This window comes from Manis pentadactyla, chromosome 13 (assembly GCF_030020395.1).
Source record: "Manis pentadactyla isolate mManPen7 chromosome 13, mManPen7.hap1, whole genome shotgun sequence".
In the NCBI taxonomy this organism is placed as follows: domain Eukaryota; kingdom Metazoa; phylum Chordata; class Mammalia; order Pholidota; family Manidae; genus Manis; species Manis pentadactyla.
In genome coordinates this window covers 83,828,753-83,851,925 of record NC_080031.1, presented here as the reverse complement: position 1 = coordinate 83,851,925, position 23,173 = coordinate 83,828,753, and the positions used below count along the sequence as shown (strand labels likewise).

The window sequence follows — 23,173 nt, the reverse complement described above, 5'->3', positions numbered from 1 at the left end:
TGTAGATTATTTTTTAAGAAGTGTTCAAGAGATCTTCTAGTCTGTGTGTCCTTAGATCCTTCACAATTTCTGTCAGTTGTCTCTATATATATATATTTTTTTTTAATGCTCTGATAATATATTTCCTCTCTCAGAATGTGCAGACCTGCCCACTGAATACTGACCTAATCCTTTCATCACAGCTTTTTGGGTCATCTGCTGAGTTGGTGGATTTTGGTGTATGTTCTTCTCCTTGGGTACTTGAGGTTAGACACGATGTCGTCTGCTATGTTTATGGTTGAATAACAACTTGGCTGGATTGACACTGTTGGTTCAGGAAAGACACAGTGATATCTGAGAGAGGGATGATTTAACTTGCAAAGATTCGAGAGTGGACCATTAAACCAGATGATTGGATGTTAAAGAGATGAAAGATTTCATGGCCAAATCACCTTCACATTCAGGCTACTGAGATGGTCAGTGGCCGACAACACACATCCAATCCAGACCCTCGGTGCTTCCAATTATGTGCGTAATGCCACATATATTCTCACATCAAGCTCCAGGTCTTAGATTGCTTCCTCAGCAATCCCGAGTGTAGGGTCTAAGTCACAGATGAATGCTTCGTCCCTAAACTCATCTTAAAATCATGAAACTAGCATAATTGTGGACTGACAGTATAAACACATTCATCACTTTAGGCAAAACAAGCATTTTACAATAAAACTTAACAGCTTTTTTTCGTTTGATCCCCAAACATATATATTATAGCTACTTTTAAATTTAAAATCATATGTAAAATGAACAGTTGTCTCCAACACATTTGAAATAATATGATATTAGTGACAACATATTTTGTAACATTTCATCGGCAGACATCATTGCAAAGGAAGCTTGCTGGCACTCTTCCTGTTTGTTTTCTTAATGAAGAATCTGCATTTTGATAACTTCATGTGCGACACAAAGTGTTTTCAATTTCTACAATGTAAAGCACACTAGTACATTGTGCGGGCTTTGCAGTTTTTAAACGTGTTTAATTACAAACGTTTTTAAGTACATAGAAAAGTACAGAAAACATAATAGGCCCTTGGTACCAATGATCCAGATTTAATAGATAATCGTATTTGTTATATTTGCTTAGGAACTTTTTCCCCTTATTGACACCACACAGATACAGCAAAGCCCCCTTGCCCCCAACACAACCTCCTCCCTTCCCTTGAAAGTTGCTCCTTATCGTCCCTGTACATATGCTTCTGAACTTCTACAACATACATACTCAGGCCAATATGTAGTTTCATGTGTGTTTTTAGAATTTGGATAAGTGGTATAATGTTTGTATTTACTTTAAATCATGATTTCATTTTTTAATGATCATGAAATATAGAAAGCAAAAATGGACTTGGAATCCTTTTCCATACTTGACATGATCCCATGCTCTCAAGTACATTGTCAAGTAATTTTATTTTTGCTTTTGTTCCTATTCGAATGTTTGTTTTTAAAGAAGTGTTCAAGAGCTCTTTTAGTCTGTGTGCTTGGATACTTGAGAATTTGTGCCAGTTGTTTCAATATATAAAGGTTAATTTGTAAAATGCTTTAGCATATATTTGTCCTGCAGAATATGTAGTGCTGGCCAATGAATGCTGACAGCTGTTTCTTCCATTTGGGTTGGTGAGGTTTGGTATTTGCTATCTGTCGTCTGTTGTGTTTATACTTGCACAGCAGCTTGGCTGGAAAGGAATTCTTGGGTCACACTTTCTTTCCTTCAGAACTTTGTGCACATTGCTGTTCCATCTTCTGTCATTTGATATTGCTCTGGAGAAGTCTGATAGCAGCTTGATTTTTCTCTCTTGAACTTGCTCCTTCTGCTTGATGCCTATCCTTGAAGTGCTGGATATTTCTTACTAGAATTTGTTCACCAATAGATTTTGCTAGAGCATATTGTGCAGTTTAAGCAGCCAAATTCGATGGTTTCTTCCTTTCAGAGCAGTGAGCCTTTTGAATGCATTATTTTTCTGTTTCATAATAATGAAGACTTTTTACCAAGAAAACGAATATTCCCTATGAAGTATATCAACTCTGTGTTTCCTCCGTGTCTATTATTTTTCCCTAATTTCTGCAATCAATACTGCCTTTGGGCCTCAGCGAGAGAGACCCTTGCCTTGACACTGTGTGGGGGCACCCCCCCTCTCTCTTCAGCTGCTGTGGGACACCACACAGCCATGTCCAGCTGGAGTTTGTATCTGCCAGCTGGATCAGACTGCAGTAGCCTGGACCCTGGAATTCCTCAACCGTCAGCTCCAAACGCACGCAAGGGTTTGTAGGTGTAGGAGCTTTCTGTCATCATCTTCTTCCTGAGGGCAGACTAAACCACGGGCATATTTAGCCACAGAGTGGACAAACGCTGACCGTTTACAGACAGAGTGGACAGAACTTGGAAGTACAGACTAGGGTCTCCGCATGTCGTCACTTGAGGCCCCTCGTGGTGTCAGCAAGGCTGCAGTGGGAAAAGGAGTATGACAGGCCGCAGTCAGAGCATTGCGCCAGGGCTGGTCCTTCGCTGCCACACTGCCTGGAATGCTGAGTTGTCCAAACATGCTGTAGTTAAACCTGGCCCTCCAGGGCATTTTACCAATGTACATTTTTCAAGGTAGTAATATAGAAGATGTGAACATTTTAAGTAGTTTGTTAGCTTGAAATTACTGTTATTTCATATTTTGACCTGTGGTATTTTCCTCTTATGCCAGACCCTGTTAGGGGCAGGCCTGTCTGAAGTCTGCAGTCTTTCCCTTCTGCCTTCCCAGGGGTAACTGTCATCTCTCCCCTATTTCAGTAATTCGGTTGCGGTCGTGTCTGTTCTGTGTCTTGTGCGGTTCACATTTTCATTGTTTGGTAATAATGGTATTTTAGAACTCAGTTCGTTGTTTTGGTTCTTCAATTCCACTTCTGTTTTATTCTATTACATATGTTATTATATATTTTATATAATATATAGTATACATCAATATAACATATAATTACTGTATTATGTGTTATGTATGTATGTGTATGTGTGTGCGTGTGTAAAACTTATTCGTTTAGCACCAAGCTCTCGGGAACTTTTCTTCTATTTCTTCCAAATTGAGTCCTTGACTAGTCTTTGAATTATTGGCTCCTTTGTTCCTTCCTTTTCCCCCCGTTGCCACAGTATTTTTTATGCAGTCACCATGACAGTTCTTATCTCACTTAACTTGAACTGCTCTGCATAAAACGTCCCTGGGCCCCGAGCAGCGCCGGTGACCTCCGCGTTGTGCTTCCATCATGTCTGCCTGACTCAGCTTCCCCGGCAAACCCATGTTCAAGCTACCGTCCTAGGAAGGCCTGGGGGTGATGGGCACGGTGGGGCTGGATCGGAATCAGGGAGGTTCTGCTCTCCCCTTGCAGGGCAGGTAGTATTATGTTCCCGTTCATTCTTCCTCCTCCTTCAGGACTTTCTTCTGGGCCTGAGGGGAGACGTTTTTCTGTGTTGGGTTAACCTTTAGTTCCATGGGACCCAGTGCTTCTGCTTGCATTGCTTAGCCCTTTGCTCACTTTCCTCATCACCATCCTCCCCTCTGCAGTCCTGCTCGTTCACAGTTCGCCACTTTTTCTCCTGCTTGTGTTATTTCTGAAAATGTGAGGATGTCTGTTACTCCCCTGGGAACATCCTGAGGCATTAAGGCCAGTGTAAGGATTTGGACTGAGCTGAGTTTAAAACCCTCTCTCTTCTTTAGCTGATACGGTATTTTGAATTTAAGATATAGGATTGCACCTCTTTTGTTTTTTGGTTTCTGTCATTAAGTGTTTTCACTGTTGGTTATTTTATGTGTTACCAAGTGAGGAGATGCTACTTTGCCAACTTTTCACCATGACCTCACTTCTTAAAAGTAAAGGTGGGCGGAACCAACATGGCGGCGTGAGTAGGACAGTGGGAATCTCCTCCCAAAAACATATACTTTTGAAAATACAACAAACACAACTAGTCCTAAAAGAGAGACCAGAAGACGCAGGACAGTGGCCAGACTGCAGCTACACCAGCGAGAACCCAGCGACTGGTGAAAGGGGTAAAATACAAGCCCTGGCCCGGCGGGACCCGAGCGCCCCACCCCCCAGCTCCTGGCGGGAGAAGAATAGGGAGAGCGGGAGGGAGACGGAGCCCAGGACTGCTGAACACCCAGCCCCAGCCATCCGGGCCAGAGCGCAGACACAGTGCGTGGGCGGAGGGCCCTGGATACTGGGGGAACAGGGCAACAAGACCTCTGAGCGGGTGCCGAAGCTGATGACCCTGTGACAAAGAAAAGCGGGGGCTTTTTGCAAGTCTTAAAGGGACAGGGACTTAACAGCTTGACGGAAACAACACAGGTCATAGTCCAGCAGCTGGAAATTACAGGGAAAACCGGGCACACTAACCCCCTGGGCAACAGCTCTGAGACCCCTCACGGAGGTAAACAGCCAAAGAGCACCCCCATCCATCACCCCTCTGGGCGCTGCGAAAGCAGACAAGCAGCCTGAGACAAATTCCGCCCACAGAAAGGGAAATTCCTCCCTTCTGGCCAGGCAAGACACAAAGACCCACTCTACACGCAATTACCCAACACAAGCCACTAGGGGTCACAGTTGTCCCAGTAAAGAAAGGCCAGAAGTCAAGTGAAAATTTTGGCCCTCCCAGCTGACAGTCAATAGCACCTGTCAACATGAAAAGGCAAAAAAAAAAATCCAGACAAGACAAACCCAGACAGCTTCGGCATCTGCTACATCTTCCCCTGAGAAGGAACCTGGGGAGATAGATGTCGCCAGTCTTCCTGAAAAAGAATTCAAAACAAAAGTCATAACCATGCTGATGGACTTGCAGAGAAATATGCAAGAACTAAGGAAGGAGAATTCAGAAATAAAACAAGCTCTGGAAGGACTTCAAAACAGAATGGACGAGATGCAAGAGACCATTAATGGACTAGAAAACAGAGAACAGGAACGCAGAGAAGCTGATGCAGAGAGAGATAAAAGGATCTCCAGGAATGAAAGAATTCTAAGAGAGCTGAGTGATCAATCGAAAAGGAACAATATACGAATTATAGGTATACCAGAAGAAGTAGAGAGAGAAGAAGGGATAGAAAATGTCTTTGAAGAAATAATTGCCGAAAACTTCCCCAAACTAGGGGAAGAAATGGCCTCTCAGACCACAGAGGTACACAGAACTCCCATGACAAGGGATCCAAGGAGGGCAACACCAAGACACATAATAATTAAAATGCCAAAGATCAAAGACAAGAACAAAGTATTAAAGGCAGCCAGACAGAAAAAAAAGGTTACCTACAAAGGAAAACCCATCAGGCTATCATCAGACTTCTCAAAAGAAACCCTACAGGCCAGAAGAGAATGGCATGATATACTTAATGCAATGAAACAGAAGGGCCTCGAACCAAGACTACTGTATCCAGCACGAATATCATTTAAATATGAAGGAGGGATTAAACAATTCCCAGACAAGCAAAAGTTGAGGGAATTTGCCTCCCACAAACTACCTCTACAGGGCATCCTACAGGGACTGCTCTAGATGGGAGCACTCCTAAAAAGAGCACAGAACAAAACACCCAACATATGAAGAAGGGAGGAGAAGGAATAAGAAGGGAGAGAAATAAGAATCATCAGACCACGTTTATAATAGCTCAACAAGCGAGTTAAGTTAGACAGTAAGATAGTAAAGAAGCTAACCCTGAACCTTTGGTAACCACAAACTTAAAGCCTGCAATGGCAATAAATTCATACCTTTCAATAATCACCCTAAATGTAAATGGACTGAATGCACCAATCAAAAGACACAGAGTAATAGAATGGATAAAAAAGCAAGATCCATCCATATGCTGCTTACAAAAGACTCACTTCAAACCCAAAGACACGCACAGACTTAAAGTCAAGGGATGGAAAAAGATATTCCAAGCAAACAACAGAGAGAAGAAAGCAGGTGTTGCAATTCTGGTATCAGACAAAACAGACTTCAAAATAAAGAAAGTAACAAAAGACAAAGAAGGACATTAGATAATGATAAAGGGCTCAGTCCATCAAGAGGATATAACCATTATAAATATATATGCACCCAATACAGGAGCACCAACATACCTGAAACAAATATTAACAGAACTAAAGGAGGAAATAGAATGCAATGCATTCATCCTAGGAGACTTCAACACACCACTCACTCCAAAGGACAGATCCACCAGATAGAAAATAAGTAAGGACACAGAGGCACTGAACAACACACTAGAACAGATGGACCTAATAGACATCTACAGAACTCTACATCCAAAAGCAACAGGATACACATTCTTCTCAAGTGCACATGGAACATTCTCCAGAATAGACCACATACTAGGCCACAAAAAGAGCCTCAGTAAATTCCAAAAGATTGAAATCCTACCAACCAACTTTTCAGACCACAAAGGTATTAAACTAGAAATAAACTGTTCAAAGAAAGCAAAAAGGCTCACAAACACATGGAGGCTAAACAACACACTCCTAAATAATCAATGGATCAATGACCAAATCAAAATGGAGATCCAGCAATATATGGAAACAAACGACAACAACAACACTGAGCCCCAACTTCTGTGGGACACAGCAAAAGCAGTCTTAAGAGGAAAGTATATAGCAATCCAAGCATATTTAAAAAAGGAAGAACAAGCCCAAATGAACGGTCTAATGTCACAATTATCGAAATTGGAAAAAGAAGAACAAATGAGGCCCAAGGTCAGCAGAAGGAGGGACATAATAAAGATCAGAGAAGAAATAAATAAAATAGAGAAGAATAAAACAATAGCAAAAATCAATTAAACCAAGAGCTGGTTCCTCGAGAAAATAAACAAAATAGATAAGCCTCTAGTCACGCTTATTAAGAAAAAAAGAGAGTCAACACAAATCAACAATATCAGAAACGAGAAAGGAAAAATCACGAAGGACCCCACAGAAATACAAAGAATTATTAGAGAATACTATGAAAACCTGTATGCTAACAAGCTGGGAAACCTAGGAGAAATGGACAACTTCCTAGAAAAATACAGCCTTCCAAGACTGACCCAGAAAGAAACAGAAAATCTAAACAGACCCAATTACCAGGAACGAAATTGAAGAGGTAATCAAAAAACTACCAAAGAACAAAACCCCCGGGTCAGATGGATTTACCTCGGAATTTTATCAGACATACAGGGAAGACATAATACCCATTCTCCTTAAAGATTTCCAAAAAATAGAGGAGGAGGGGATACTGCCAACCTCATTCTATGAAGCTAACATCACCCTAACACCAAAACCAGGCAAAGACCCCACCAAAAAAGAAAACTACAGACCAATATCCCTGATGAACGTAGATGCAAAAATACTCAACAAAATTTTAGCAAACCGAATTCAAAAATACATCAAAAGGATCGTACACCATGACCAAGTGGGATTCATCCCAGGGATGCAAGGATGGCACAACATTCGAAAGTCCATCAACATCATCCACCACATCAACAAAAAGAAAGACAAAAACCACAGGATCATCTCCATAGATGCTGAAAAAGCATTCGACAAAGTTCAACATCCATTCCTGATAAAAACTCTCAGCAAAATGGGAATAGAGGGCAAGTACCTCAACATAATAAAGGCCATCTATGAAAAACCCACAGCCAACATTATATTGAACAGCGAGAAGCTGAAAGCATTTCCTCTGAGATCGGGAACTAGACAGTGATGCCCACTCTCCCCACTGTTATTTAACATAGTACTGGACGTCCTAGCCATGGCAATCAGACAAAACAAAAAAATACAAGGAATCCAGATTGGTAAAGAAGAAGTTAAACTGTCACTATTTGCAGATGACATGATACTGTACATAAAAAACCCTAAAGACTCCACCCCAAGACTACTAGAACTGATACCGGAATACAGCAAAGTTGCAGGATACAAAATCAACACACAGAAATCTGTGGCTTTCCTATACACTAACAATGAACCAACAGAAAGAGAAATCAGGAAAAAAACTCCATTCACAATTGCATCAAAAAAAATAAAATACCTAGGAATAAACCTAACCAAAGAAGTGAAAGACTTATACTCTGAAAACTACAAGTCACTCTTAAGAGAAATTAAAGGGGACACTAACAGATGGAAACGCATCCCATGCTCATGGCTAGGAAGAATTAATATCGTCAAAATGGCCATCCTGCCCAAAGCAATATACAGGTTTGATGCAATCCCTATGAAACTACCAGCAACATTCTTCAATGAACTGGAACAAATAATTCAAAAATTCATATGGAACCACCAAAGACCCTGAATAGCCAAAGCAATCCTGAGAAAGAAGAATAAAGTAGGGGGGATCTCACTCCCCAACTTCAAGCTCTATTATAAAGCCATAGTAATCAAGACAATTTGGTACTGGCACAAGAACAGAGCCACAGACCAATGGAACAGACTAGACAATCCAGACATTAACCCAGACATATATGGTCAATTAATATTTGATAAAGGAGCCATGGACATACAATGGCGAAATGACAGTCTCTTCAACAGGTGGTGCTGGCAAAACTGGACAGCTACATGTAGGAGAATGAAACTGGACCATTGTCTAACCCCATATACAAAAGTAAACTCAAAATGGATCAAAGACCTGAATGTAAGTCAAGAAACCATTAAACTCTTGGAAAAAAACATAGGCAAAAACCTCTTAGACATAAACATGAGTGACCTCTTCTTGAACATATCTCCCTGGGCAAGGAAAACAACAGCAAAAATGAACAAGTGGGACTACATTAAGCTGAAAAGCATCTGTACAGCAAAAGACACCATCAATAGAACAAAAAGGAACCCTACAGTATGGGAGAATATTTGAAAATGACACATCCGATAAAGGCTTAACGTCCAGAATATATAAAGAGCTCACACGCATCAACAAACAAAAAACAAATAACCCAATTAAAAAATGGGCAGAGGAACTGAACAGACGGTTCTCCAAAAAAGAAATACAAATGGTCAACAGACACATGAAAAGATGCTTCACATCGCTAATTATCGGAGAAATGCAAATTAAAACTACAATGAGGTATCACCTCACACCAGTAAGGATGGCTGCCATCCAAAAGACAAACAACAACAAATGTTGGCGAGGCTGTGGAGAAAGGGGAACCCTCCTACACTGCTGGTGGGAATGTAAATTAGTTCAACCATTGTGGAAAGCAGTATGGAGGTACATCAAAATGCTCAAAACAGACATACCATTTGACCCAGGAATTCCACTCCTAGGAATTTACCCTAAAAACACAGCAATCAAGTTTGAGAAAGACAGATGCACCCCTATGATTATCGCAGCACTATTTACAATAGCCAAGAATTGGAAGCAACCTAAATGTCCATCGATAGATGAATGGATAAAGAAGAAGTGGTACATATACACAATGGAATACTACTCAGCCATAAGAAAAGGGCAAATCCTACCATTTGCAGCAAGATGGATGGAGCTGGAGGGTATTATGCTCAGTGAAACAAGCCAAGCAGAGAAAGAGAAATACCAAATGATTTCACTCATCTGTGGAATATAAGAACAAAGGAAAAACTGAAGGAACAAAACAGCAGCGGAATCACAGAACTCAAGAATGGACTAACAGGTACCAAAGGGAAAGGGACTGGGGAGGATGGGTGGGTAGGGAGGGATAAGGGGGGGAGAAAAAGGAGGGTATTAAGATTAGCATCCATAGGGGGGTGGGAGAAAGGGGAGGGCTGTACAACACAGAGAAGACAAGTAGTGATTCGACAACATTTTGCTACGCTGATGGACAGAGACTGTAAAGGGGTATATAGGGGGGACCTGGTATAGGGGAGAGCCTAGTAAACAAAGTATTCGTCATGTAAGTGTAGATTAATGATTAAGAAAAAAAAAAGCCGTTCCTGTGTGGTGACCTCCAATTGGTTCTACACAATGATATAAAGGGCATATAAAAGTGTAGGCAAAGGATCTGTTTGTCTTTATACAGAGGATCAAAGCCTAATTTGGCTACCCCGAAAATCAACTAAGATACGATATGAAAAAGAACGTCCAACATCAGCACTCTCTGGAAGACTCATGCCAGAAGATGATCAGCAAAAAAAAAACCGCAACAAAGATCCACGCACTGCCACAGCTGTAGATGCACTCATCCCACCAGTTCCTGGACTTGCCATGGGAATGATGAAGGAAATATCTAAGCTGGCCTGTGCATACAGTAAAACAACAAATTGGACTGGATCTATACTGTTGGAACTCAACCAAGAATTAGGAGAAGTGCAAATTGTAGCACTCCAAAATCTTACAACCACAGACTATTTACTGTTAAAAGAACATATGGGATGTGAACAGTCCCTAGGAATGGGTTGTTTTAATTTATCTGATTTCTCTCAGGCTGTTCAAGTTCAGTTGGACAATATCCACCATATCATAGATAAGTTTTCACAAATGCCTAAGGTGCCTAACTGGTTTTCTTGGTTTCACTGGAGATGGCTGGTAATTACAGGTATGCTTTGGTTACATAACTGTACTCCTATTATGTTAATGTGTGTGCACAATTTAATTAGTAGTTTAAAACCTATCCATGCTGAAGTTACTCTACAAGAAGATATGTCAAAGAAATAATCAATCTTCCCAGGTTTTCTTCCGCCTGCTACTTCTATAGCTTTTCTTCTTCCTTCCTAATTACAACCCTTAAATAGAATTTCATGCCACATGTCGAATTTACCGAGTATCATAATTCTTCCAAGTGGTAAAGACACCTCAAGACAAATGCTGGGCATAGAAGCCACAGGGCATAAATATGCAAAGAAGTAAAAAGCTAACCTTTTCAAACAATAAGGCTTCTTTCTCACTTACCAACTTAACATTTCCCTGTATGGCCCCGGAAGATGACTGGTTAGCCAGAGACGGGTAAGATTTCTCAAGGGAGGAACAACCTAAGACAGGCACAGTCGCAGGGGGGCCATCAGGTGAGAAAATGGGGATCAACAGAGGTGAGGCTTAGAACCTCCCCCCTCCTGTTCTGAGAGAAATCTTCTGCATACATGGATGTTTTATTGCCCTTGTCTAGCTTGGATTAACACATAGTCTACAGGCACACACCTGATCATCTACATTTGCTCTCTTACAACACTAAACTATGTTTTCTACCTTTATCTCGTATCTACCTACCACTTCAGCATTTTATTAAAAATAATAATAATAAAGAGAGAAATGTGGTATCCACATATAAATCAAGTATAAAAATCAAATGAATATTCATATTTGAACTGACTGTTTATAGTTCATAATGCATGAACAAAACCGAAAGTTTCTGTGATGACTGCCCTTGTAGTGTTCACCATGTATCTTATTCATTATGTAAGAATTTGTACTCCATTTAAGAACTTGTTCGTTATGCTTCAGAAGATTGGAGACTGATGAAAATTAGGCTTGGGGTGGATTAATGATTGTGCATTGAGCATTGACCCCCCTATACAGAATTTTTTTGTTGTTAACAACCATTTGATCAATAAATATGAGAGAATCCCTCACACAAAATATATATATATATATATATAAACACACTTCCAATTGTAAAATAAATAAGTAACCAGGATGTAATGTATAGCATAAGGAATATAGTCAAAATATTGTAACAACTTGGTATGGTGATAGCTGGTACCTAGAATTATCATGTATATAAATGTTGAATCACTGTCTTGTACACCTGAAACTAATGTAATACTGTGTGTCAACTACCCTTCAATAAAAAATAATTATCCAGGAAAAAAAAAAAGTAAAGGTAATGTATGCATGCTGCTGGAAAGGTTGAAAAAGATGAATAGGATACAAAAAGTAACCAAATGAAAAGTCATCGCATTTTCATTTTCATTCAATGCACATCTTCTGCCATTCTTCGCTCTTATTACCCAGAAATGTTTCCTTTGTATTGCTTCCCAGAGATTCTATCCATCATGCTGTCTTAAGTAAGTAGATTTTGTTCTTTAACTAGCTCATGCCAAAACCCTTGAAGTTAAGGAAAAAGAGTTTTCTAAAGAGCTTAAAAAGGAAACATTAATTAGAAAGTCATATATTTTGACTTTTCAATGTTAAAACTTCAGTTTTCTCCTATCTAGAGAAATCTTGCCTCTCTGATTACATGTTAATATAACTGTAGAGTATACTCATTGTACTGGGGATTGGGTTATTACTCTGTTTCTTTTGAGAGTTGAGTCTAAGCTAAGTGTCAGCACATTGGCACCATTTGTGAAGCGATTCTTTAAAACAGCTTGGACCAGGAGTCCCTCAGTAATATGCTGTAACACCTGGTATCACAACCCGTTCTGAGGTGGTCTGAGGGTTCTTTTGTTTACTAATAACAAATATTGAAGTTGGGGAATTGATTCACTTTTAAAAAGTAACCTATATTCAGTGGTATCTCTCTTAAAACAGCAAAAATACCAAGAATTACACAAATGCTTATCTGTCCTAAAATATTCATGCCACAGGCCTGGGAACAACCATTTAATCCTATCTTTCTACATATGATGAGGCTGTGAAAGGATTGAGAAAAAAATTTTTAAGAGGTAAAATGATCCTATAAAGTAGGAATGCCCTATGATAATTTATTGCTTGAGAAAAGCTCACTTTATCTGTGAGCTGGACAGATAGGGCTGCACACAGATTTGGCTTGACCTGCACAATTTTTTTTTTAACTTGCACCAGTGCTTGATGACTCCATAAATTCCACATAAAGAATCAGTCTTTCTAGCTTCTCTTAAAATGGTTTGAAAAGGGCAAGATGAGGTCCTCTTCTGTGTTCCCTCTCGACAGTCGTTTCCTCCACTGCTTGCTGTATTGTCCTTCTTTATTGCAGTGCACGCATACACCTTCTCTCTGTTAGATATGACAACTTCATGGTAGAGCGAAAATGCCATATTACTTTATAAAACATTCCTCATATAATTCCATTTAAGTATTTAACACTGGCCTTCTGTAAAAAAAAAAGTTTTTGAATGACTAGATACTACAAATTACCTGGGTTATTTAGTCATCCTTCCCTAAAATGCTGGTTTTCACATATGAAAATCACGTGCTCAAAAGTCCATATTGTAATCCTCCACATAGTACATTTTGAAATTTCAGAACATGTTGTTCACATTATCTCATAATTTTGTATTACATGGCATATTTTTTTAAATTCCTTTCTTAATATTAAATAGCACATTGGTTCCACTTTTTTTGTTGATTTGATCTCAAGAAAAGATTAGGTCTTATTCTGAAATAACAAGCTTTTATATTAACAATGTAACAAATATGCTAATTAATTTTTTAGAAATAATATAAAATTTACCTGGTAATGTACAATGGAACTATATACAATTTTGGCCGCTAGAGGGCTTTGATATTTTTTTACTAGGGAGAGTATAATTGTGAAGATATATAAAAATGAAGTTTATTCTCCCCAGGCAAGGGAAACAAAAGCAAAAATGAACAAGTGGGACTATATCAAACTAAAAAGCTTCTGTACAGCAAAGGATACCATCAGTAGAACTAAAAGACATCCTACAGTATGGGAGAATATATTCATAAATGACATATCTGATAAGGGGTTGACATCCAAATTATGTAAAGAGCTCACACACTTCAACAAACAAAAAGCAAATAAGCCAATTAAAAAGTGGGCAGAATTTCTGAACGGACACTTCTCCAAAGAAGAAATTCAGATGGCCAACAGGCACATGAAAAGATGCTCCACATCACTAATCATCAGAGAAATGCAAATTAAAACCACAATGAGATATCATCTCACACCAGTTAGGATGGTCAACATCCAAAAGACAAACAACAACAAATGTTGGCGAGGATGTGGAGAAAGGGAAACCCTCCTACACTGCTGGTGGGAATGTAAATTAGTTCAACCATTGTGGAAAGCAGTATGGATGTTCCTCAAAAAGCTCAAAATAGAAATACCATTTGACCCAGGAATTCCACTTCTAGGAATTTACCCTAAGAATGCAGCAGCCCAGTTTGAAAAAGACATATGCACCCCTATGTTTATCGCAGCACTATTTACAATAGCCAAGAAATGGAAGCAACCTAAGTGTCCATCAGTAGATGAATGCATACAGAAGAAGTGGTACATGTACACAATGGAATATTATTCAGCCATAAGAAGAAAACAAATTCTACCATTTGCAACAACATGGATGGAACTAGAAGGTATTATGCTCAGTGAAATAAGCCAGGTGAAGAAAGACAAATATCAAATGATTTCACTCATTTGTGGAGTGTAAGAACAAAGCAAAAACTGAAGGAACAACACAGCAGCAGACTCACAGAACCCAAGAATGGACTAACAGTTACCAAGGTGAAAGGAACTGGGGAGGGTGGGTGGGAAGGGAGGGATAAGGGGGAAAACAGGGCATTATGATTAGCACACATAATGTAGGGAGGCGACACGGGAAAGGCAGTATATACAGAGAAGACAAGTAATGATTCTATAGCATCTTACTACGCTGGTGGACAGTGACTGTAATGGGGTGTGGGGGGACTTGATAATGGGGGGAGTCTAGTAACCATAATGTTGTTCAAGTAATTGTACATTAATGATATCAAAAAATAAGCAAAAAAAAAATGAAGTTTATATGGTTGCCAAAGTTTAATTGTATAATTACAAAATTTTAAATGTGGTTACACAAAGTATATAATAATCTTATCCTGAATATAAGCAAAATATTTAATACTTAATATTATATGTGGGGAAGGCAATGTTTATATTTTAATAAGCAAAAAGTAGTTAATAATGTAAATTCACAGGTTGGATGATTTTTACTGTTCATATGTTCATCACCTTAACATTTTAAAAGGGTCAGAAAAATACAGTTTGCTTATCCTAATACCACATATAAAACATATATATTTATGCCATCTTCACCAAAAATTTTGCTAGAACTAAACAACAGGAATAACTTGCTGTGAATGCTCTGAATACTCTGTTGTCATAAAGAAAAAATTCATGTTGAAGTCTTTTGGGGATTTTTCAACAGAATGAGAGCTAAAGATCAGCTTTCAAAGTCTTATAGGATTTAAATGGCTGTTGGCTCACTGTGGTGAAAATTTTCATTGTTTTTCAAATTGCATGTAATTTATTTTTACACGCTATCTCTGGAGTCTTTTGACAATGAAGACAGATGCTCAGGAAGCCAATTTTAAAAGAATTCCAAATTTTAAATTCCCTCCTTCTCTTTCATCTCAAATATTTTGGTTCATTTAAATCAGACATGAAGGTGTTATATTTTACAATGCAAGTTCCCCTACTCCATTAAGAATGCTAGAACTCAGGCACAGAGAACCTATATCATAATGCTTGCAAACCATTGTTAAGCCAAGGATAATGTCCGCACATGTGTGCATGCCCAGCACGCTCCCATCATAATTGAGTTGGACAAGGTATTTTCAATTGGGGAAGATAGTCTACAGGGGGGCTTTAAAGGTTTTCAAATGTTTTCACTAATGCAAAAGTAATGTAATACAACCTTCCATTTGCATCATCTTTCGTAGTTTTCCTTAGGTTTGCTTATGACAAGAAGAATCTTTTTTAATGACTTGTTTTATGGCTATGTTTTCCCACCTCCTCAGGCTCTATTGAATCATAGGTGCTCACATCATTTTTCTGTTCAAACCCTGACTATACTTTCAGACAAAGGCCAAACTCATGGTATTTAGCATGGTTTTGAAAGACCCTTAGGCATTCCCGCACTTCTTCACCTGCATGTCTTACCCTTTCCGTCTTTACATACTTTGTCCTTTTCCTAGCTTGTCCCTTCATTTTTTAAATACATCTCCCCAAATGTGCATGTGTGCGTACACACAGACACACACATGCACACACTCACCCCACACCCCTCACAGTCTGCTACACTAGTCTCTTTCTACTCCTGGAAATCACAATTTATTTTTCAAACCTCTCCTCCTTTATTTGCATTTTATTGTGCTTGGAATGCCCTTCCAGTCATTTCTACCTGATCCTCCAAAGCCCATCTTAAATATATCCTATTTCCAAGATATTTCCCTTACATTATTTCTCCCTCCCTGGTTGAATTATTTGTTTTTCCTCCTCCTGTCGAGACATTTTATACATACTCCTACTCTAGGACTTACCACAGATACCAGAGCCATTTCCCTCACCTTCTTTCTTCTTCTTTTTTTAATTAACGAAGTAGGGAACTAATGCCAGAAAGGAAAGACTCAGTTTTACCATCACATAGCCAGCGAGGGTCCAAATGATAATTACATACAAACATCCTACCTTCGAATCCAGTAGTATTATCAACTTCAGTATTTTTAGTGGTATTATTTTGAATGTTTGATAAATGCTGTTACTTCTACAGTATAGTTCTGTGCTTGCATAGTAGAGTAAGGAATAGAGTTAGAAATAGTAATAGAGGAGTAAAAGAGTTTTTCTGGTGTTTTTGACAAGGAATTTAATATCCTACATAGATTCTAATATAATTTAGACACATAATAGTCTAATTTACTGAATTATTCTTCCTTTCAAATACTAAACATTTAGCTCAATATCTGAAATGTGCAAAGTAAAAACATATGTCAAAATGTCATTTTAATGTATAGGTAAATATTTCTTTGGAGATGGAGATAAATACAATGCTTTCATAATTTATAAGTTTGTTTTAATATACCATTTCAGTGTCTTCTCTCCAACACAGCCATTTCTGAAAGTATCTTATATTTTGAAGATGTGTGTGTGTGTGTATGAATATTATATATGTATGTACCCTCAAAAGAGAGATTAGAAATCTCATCAGCATAGTTTATTCACAACCCTGATTTATTACCCCAGAAGTTTATAAACACATACCAAACTGTAAGCAACAGGTACCTACTGCTAAGATATATTGTAACAGTATTTTTCCTTTATTTATTAATGTTTATCATTTATCCATTCAGTAGATATTTCTGTTCCAGATGAAAGGCACAGAATAACCTGTCCTCTGGGAGTTTCAATTCTTGCCAAGGGGACATTAAAGAGCTAATTACACCGTTACTCCCTGTATTAGTGTGGGACCTGCTGGGGAGACCGGATGTGGGAGCTCTAGGGCTGTTATGGAACATGAGGGCATTCTGGAAGCTTTCCTTGAAGAGGAGACAGGTGGGCTGATTTTTGCAGGATAGGCCAAGTGTGTGTGTGTGCATGTGTGTGTGTGCATGCATGCACGTGTGTGTGTGTGTTGTGGGAGGAAACAGTGAGGGGTGAGTAGGTCTAGGTAGAGAGTGAGTTATGCAAACACCCAGACATAGGAGCTTAGTATCATCTAAGCAATGGAAGAAATGAGCAGAGCACAGAATGGCACAGAGGACAAGTGGCAGAGGAGCTAGCTGGTATGCAACACAGGGCCCCACACTGGGGGTACTGTGACCTTATTAGGGATTTGGTCCTTATCTTAAGAGCAACAGAAAACCACTTAAGAAATAGACATCTTTAAATAACATTGTCTGACTGCGATGTAGCAAATGGATTAAATGAAAGAAGGTGGGTTGGCTAGAGAAGAGTTTTGGTCTTACAATCTTATTCATGATGCTTACTGAATATTTTTTATTGAGCTAGTTTAACATCAACAGGGAATATAATACACAACCTGAGGTTTATTTCATTCACAGTTTTTTAAATGCAAAAAGATAAAGGGATTGAGAGCTCCTCCTGAACATTATTAACATAATGGAATCGTTTTGAAGTATATACTCACAAGTAGATGAGGCTTTTACATCTATTAAGCTGTTCAGGCAATTATGATGAGGGATGTTTCCTTTTCTACACTTTACAGACCATCTCAGTAGAGCATGTTGCCTGTTAAAATAACAAGACAGTTTATGAAAACAGAAATTAAAGTCAGCAGTAGCATTTTGGCCATTATAATATGTGAGTAATGTTTGTTGTAGGGGAAAGAAAAGTCATGACTACCTCACTTAGTAAAACTGATGGACACGGAAGTGTGGGAATTACATGAAGTGGACAGCATATGTAGTGCATTTCAACTATATGGAGCTAAGCCTACTACTTGTTTTATGTGTCTTTATTCTAGATGGCAAGTATTTGGGCATGTGACAATTAGAAATTCTGTATAATAATTAGGGGGATTTCTGACCATTAGGGCTTCAAATAACACAAACTGCTGAAACTGGTAGTCTTCCAAGGCTGCTGGGGCTCATTTACATATTTGGACAAATTGTATCTGGCATTAATTTTATGGTTAGACCAGGGCCATCTATAAACTATTGATGTTATGGTTATCAAATAATTAGACTTACAAGGAAATGAACCTACTGAAACCTGTGTGTCCATCTGCATTCTCTGCCAAAACACTAACTTTGTGCATTCTTTTGATGGTGCCATAAACCCAAACCTTTTGGACCTGGTCTTTAAAATTGAAAGTTGAGGTGTCTGAACTCCTTAATGTGGCCTACAGGGCCTCCCAGGACCTGGCCCTTACCGTTTTCATCCGTGTCTCTTATTCACTTGCTATCTCCTATTTTAACCCTTACTAACTCACAAAAAGTGATACTTTATACATTCATGCCACTGCATATGCTATCACCTCTGCCAACAAATGCGTTTTCCTCCAAATTTCACTTTATGCCACTCAAGATTCCCAAGTATCACCTGACTTGAAACTATTTCTGACCAATGCTACCAGCTGACCTGCTTAGAAAGAGTAAATCACCTCTTTCCTGTATTTGCAAATCCTTTTTCACCACTGCACACATCCCGCTGTATGGTAATTACTCTGTTCTCATGAGTAACAGCCCATGTCTATGTCATCCTTTCTCTTTGATTTTCTTGGGTGTGATTTACCTGTTCTCAGGCTAACATATGCACATGCATCCCTGTCTCCAAATCAAGGTCTGCATAAGGATGGATAAGTAAAATGCACCTTTATCATCTCTATCCTGTATCTAAGACTATTCTTAAGAAATAACCCCTTTTACCTATTTGTCTTTGTCTTCCAGATTGTCAGCTATTTAAATAATATGCTCAAATGCTATTTTTTTCCATCAAACCACATCATTTGACTCACCTTTATGGAAGGTAAAGAGTTTGTCTTCTCTGTTTCTTTCCATATGTAGAAGAGGAAAACCACTAATAACCAATATCTTATAATAAAAGTAGGATGAAATAGTGTTAATGAACTCATAAAGAAATATATTTAAATGTGTGTTTCTAAACTTGAACCTCTCAAAATGGAATTAAATTCCAGATTCAAAGGGCTCTCTTCCCACATACCATTGTGCTCATCACCCACCCCATAATGCTTCACTGTTAGCCCATATCACCAATGTGTGGCAACTTTCCAGTTATAGGATCTGTTAAATGTAAATCGTTATTATTTTTTCTCAGCACTTCTGATTTCCTGTTCTACTTCAGAATAATTGTTTTTTAGGACTGTGGCCTAGTGTCTGTCTTAAGTGCTTTTACTTTTTTTTCACACTTCTGTGTTAGTTATAAGGTGTCTTGGTTTCTGTGCATTCCTCCTTTCTTAGGTTACATTTTACTGTGCTACAGGGTATCCTTAATTTCTAAAGAACAGATGCAAGGGAAGTAAACTGTCTTTGTCCTTACTGTCTAAAAATGTTTTAATTTCCTCTTATAAGGGATTGTTAATTTAGCCAGGCATCGAATTGTGGTTGAAATCATTTTGCTGCAGAACTTTTGTAGTTCCTGCAGAAATGTCTTTCGTCATCCATGTGTCCTGGAGAAACGGTGACGACAGTCTGATCTTCATGGGTATCCTGCATTAGTTTGGTGAGTGCCTTCATTTTGTTTTTCAAGAGCTCTGAGTTTGCTCTTTCCACTGAAGCTCCATTTGTATTGTTAACTATGGAATTTGTTTTTTATCAGTTCTTTGACTATTGCCATACCACATTGTTTTTCCCTTTTTCTGGAACTCAGTCATTCATTGAAACTTCAATATTGATGTTCCTGCTCTCCATGTCTTCTAACTTTTTTCTTATATTTTCCTTTTACAAAAAAGAAATTTTTTGTTTTATGGTTCGGCATATTTCTTACATTTTATCTTTCAAGCTCTCTATTAATCCTTTTGAATTTAGAATATATGTTTTATATTCCAAAGAGTTTTCTTATTTTGTATCTGCTTTCTTATATACAGTGTGTACTTATTTTATAGCTGCGGTACATTCTCAAACCTCTCTAAATAGATTAATTAGATTTACTTCACAGTTCTCATTAATTCTCTAATAATGGCAGCTTCATCTTCAATGGTCCTTCTATTTTGTGCCATTGTTTACCCTCAACTATCTCAGGATCCCTAGGCATATATTCCTATTACGTAGACATCTGACAGCCTTTCCCAGGTATAGGGCGAGGGAGGGCACTGACTGAAGGTTCCAAGTATGTTGGATGGGCTTTTAATGCTGTAGGGTCTCTGGACATAGAGAAGCTTGCTGTCCTTGCCCCATTTCCACCACCTTCCCAGTGGAAAAATACAGGAGAAGAGCTCTGTTTGGAATGGTTACCAACCCCACCCAGCCTTCTTCTTATTCCAGAGACACTGCTCAATTTCTTTACAGAAGAATCTCAGTTTTTCTTTAGGGTACAAGCTATTACCAAGTTGCCGATCTTGCTTCACTCAAAAGAGTGAGGGGCCATTTGACACCATTTCTTTTCTAGTGTGAAATACACGCACTCAACTTCACATTCTCATTTTTGTATTACTTTTCATTCCCCTCTCTCTAAATATTCCGCTTTCAAGTTTGGAATCCTCCTGGGACTCCATCAGTCCTTTTGCCACCATTTATTAATTCATCTATGCATTTATAAGAATCTCTGGTCCATTTTTATCCCACTGTGAGAAAGTTTTCTGAATGTATTACTATTTTTCTTTCTTTATTCTCATTTAAATATGATGTGAGGTGTAAGATCTAAGTTCATATGACCAGTCCCTATTAAACTAAAAGGCTTATTTTTTAATCCTCAATAACAGATTAATAATATTTGCACAATAAATATTTGTGGAATCCAACCGAACACACAGAAAAATTACATTATAGATTCATCTTGCTTTTCTATTGATCAGTTATGACTATGAATGATGGTTGGTGTATCAAAATATGCTGTATTCTGCCTCAAAGTTTCAAAAAATCAACATTTTTAAGTAAGTTTACATCCTTCATATGTACTTCCCAATAGGGATAATTAGGGGTATATGACTCTGTGTGTGTGTGTGTGTGTGTGCGTGTGTGTGTGTGTGTTTGTTTCAGAGGATGCTAGTTGCCCTGGAATATCGTTTCTCTATCCTTATTTTGTGGAACCATAGCTTTTCACTGAGAACATTGATCTCCAGATAAAAGCCTACATTTCCCAGCCCCCTTATATCTAAGTAACTTAATTTTGGCTGGTAAGATACGAGCAAAAACTATAGTTCTTCTGAAATATCTCCTTAGAAGGGAGTAAGTGGGCCTTCCTCAACCTGTTCCATCGTTCCCCTTGAAATGCTTGTGTGAAGGCTGGAGCTCCAGCTGTGAACTTGGACATGAAAACGTAGGCCACACCTAGGGACAGCAGAGCAGAAAGTTAAATAACCTGGGTCTCTGGCATCTTCAAGGCACTGCCGTACTTACTAGACTACTTCCATCATCTATATTATATACTCTATCAGATACACCAAGAACAAGGACAATAAATAAGCATTAGATAACACAAATATATCTTCATGGTGTTTGGGATGTTGTGGAATTATCTCAGCAGCTGATGAGCCAGGTCTCTAAGGAACATTAATATTGCTAAGGAAATAATGGTTGCTATAGAAATCCACAGGCAGTTTTGGGAACCTAAGGCAATTCTACTCTTCCCTTGGGGAGCAAACATGTAACATCCACCACCTGAGCAGCTCTGCAATACTGGTCCCTGGGCCTTCTCAAGGTCAAGAGAAACCTAAAACCCTCCTGTTTTTTAAAGTTCTTATAGACTTTTTAAAGATAAATAAATGCCAAAGCAGAGTTCACCAAATTGTGGAATAACTTAAATGTTTTCACTTATTAAATTGCTTTCTAATACAAAATACAATTCAGTATAATTCCACCATTCACAAAATAAGTATAGGAATTATTCATACATATTAATTCCTATGCAATATGTGCAAATAATGCGATCTAGAAGAGAACACAAAGTCCTATGCTCTTTGCTGATGGGACTGAGGGGCACGTGACAGGGAACCCCCAGGGTTCTCAGGGATAAGAGGAGGCCAGACCGCCCCCTGAGCAAGCTTTGAGCAGTGGGGATGACCTTCCCGATGACTGTGCTCTGTGTACTTGCCACATGTGTCCACTCCTGAAGCTTGGACTGAGCAACTCAGGCCACAGCTTCGAAAATGAGGTTTCCAGGACCTGCTACTGAACTATAATCCTGTTAATAGATCAGTAGCACAGGTAGATGGATCTATGGAAATGGAGTTAGGAATATGAGGCCAGCGAAATTGTCCTCATGCTGACATAGCCACATTGGTGGCTTCACTACATTTCGCTTCATCTCTTCCAGGAGGAGCTCTCTGGGTCTGCCAGTTGCTGTCCTGTATTTTTGTGTCTCTGTTGGACAAAGCTCCTGGGTCAGCCGTTTGGGTTCAGCCCCTCAGCATGGTCTGATGGTCATGGCGAGGGAATACATTCACCTGTCTTTCTCTTGGTAGAAATTCCTAAAGCTTCCATTCATTTCTCTTCTCAGTTCTTTGCTGATGATGCCACAAATTTAAATTGTGGTTGTTTTATATATCAATATTTAAGATTTTAGTAGAATTCATTAATTTTCTTGTACAGATTTAAGTTGGGTTAAATTCCTCCTTACTTACATTCCTCTTTGCCTCTCATTAAATTTATAACTGAAATTCTTATCATTGAGAATTGTTACTGAGGGGGGCCCTAGAGAAAGATTTACTCAAATTCAAAGATGGTTTTCTTTGTCTTACAGGCAATTGAACAATATATTATGTGGTTTTTATTTAAATAAGATAAGTAGGATTTAGAGGAGTTCTAAATACATCTAGAGTAATATACACAAATATTTAAAGATAAATATACACTTAAACTATGAAACTATGTTAGTTGTATCGGTGAGTGAGTAACTGCAACATTGTCTCTGCCAGGCTGTGG

General features: G+C 38.6%; 1 protein-coding gene across 8 annotated transcripts in view; it reads left to right on the top strand.

Annotated features, from left to right (window-relative positions):
* The window catches only part of PRR16 (proline rich 16), a 302,048-nt gene that overhangs the window by 168,116 nt on the left and 110,759 nt on the right, over positions 1–23,173 (top strand). Inside the window, exon 1 of one of the 8 annotated variants that reach the window (XM_036903250.2) lies at positions 17,556–17,933. The exons of the other annotated variants lie outside the window; for them this stretch is intronic. The gene's annotated coding sequence lies outside the window, so the exon portion shown is untranslated. Of the gene's footprint in view, positions 1–17,555; positions 17,934–23,173 lie in introns of those variants that run through there. 8 annotated transcript variants of the gene reach the window in all.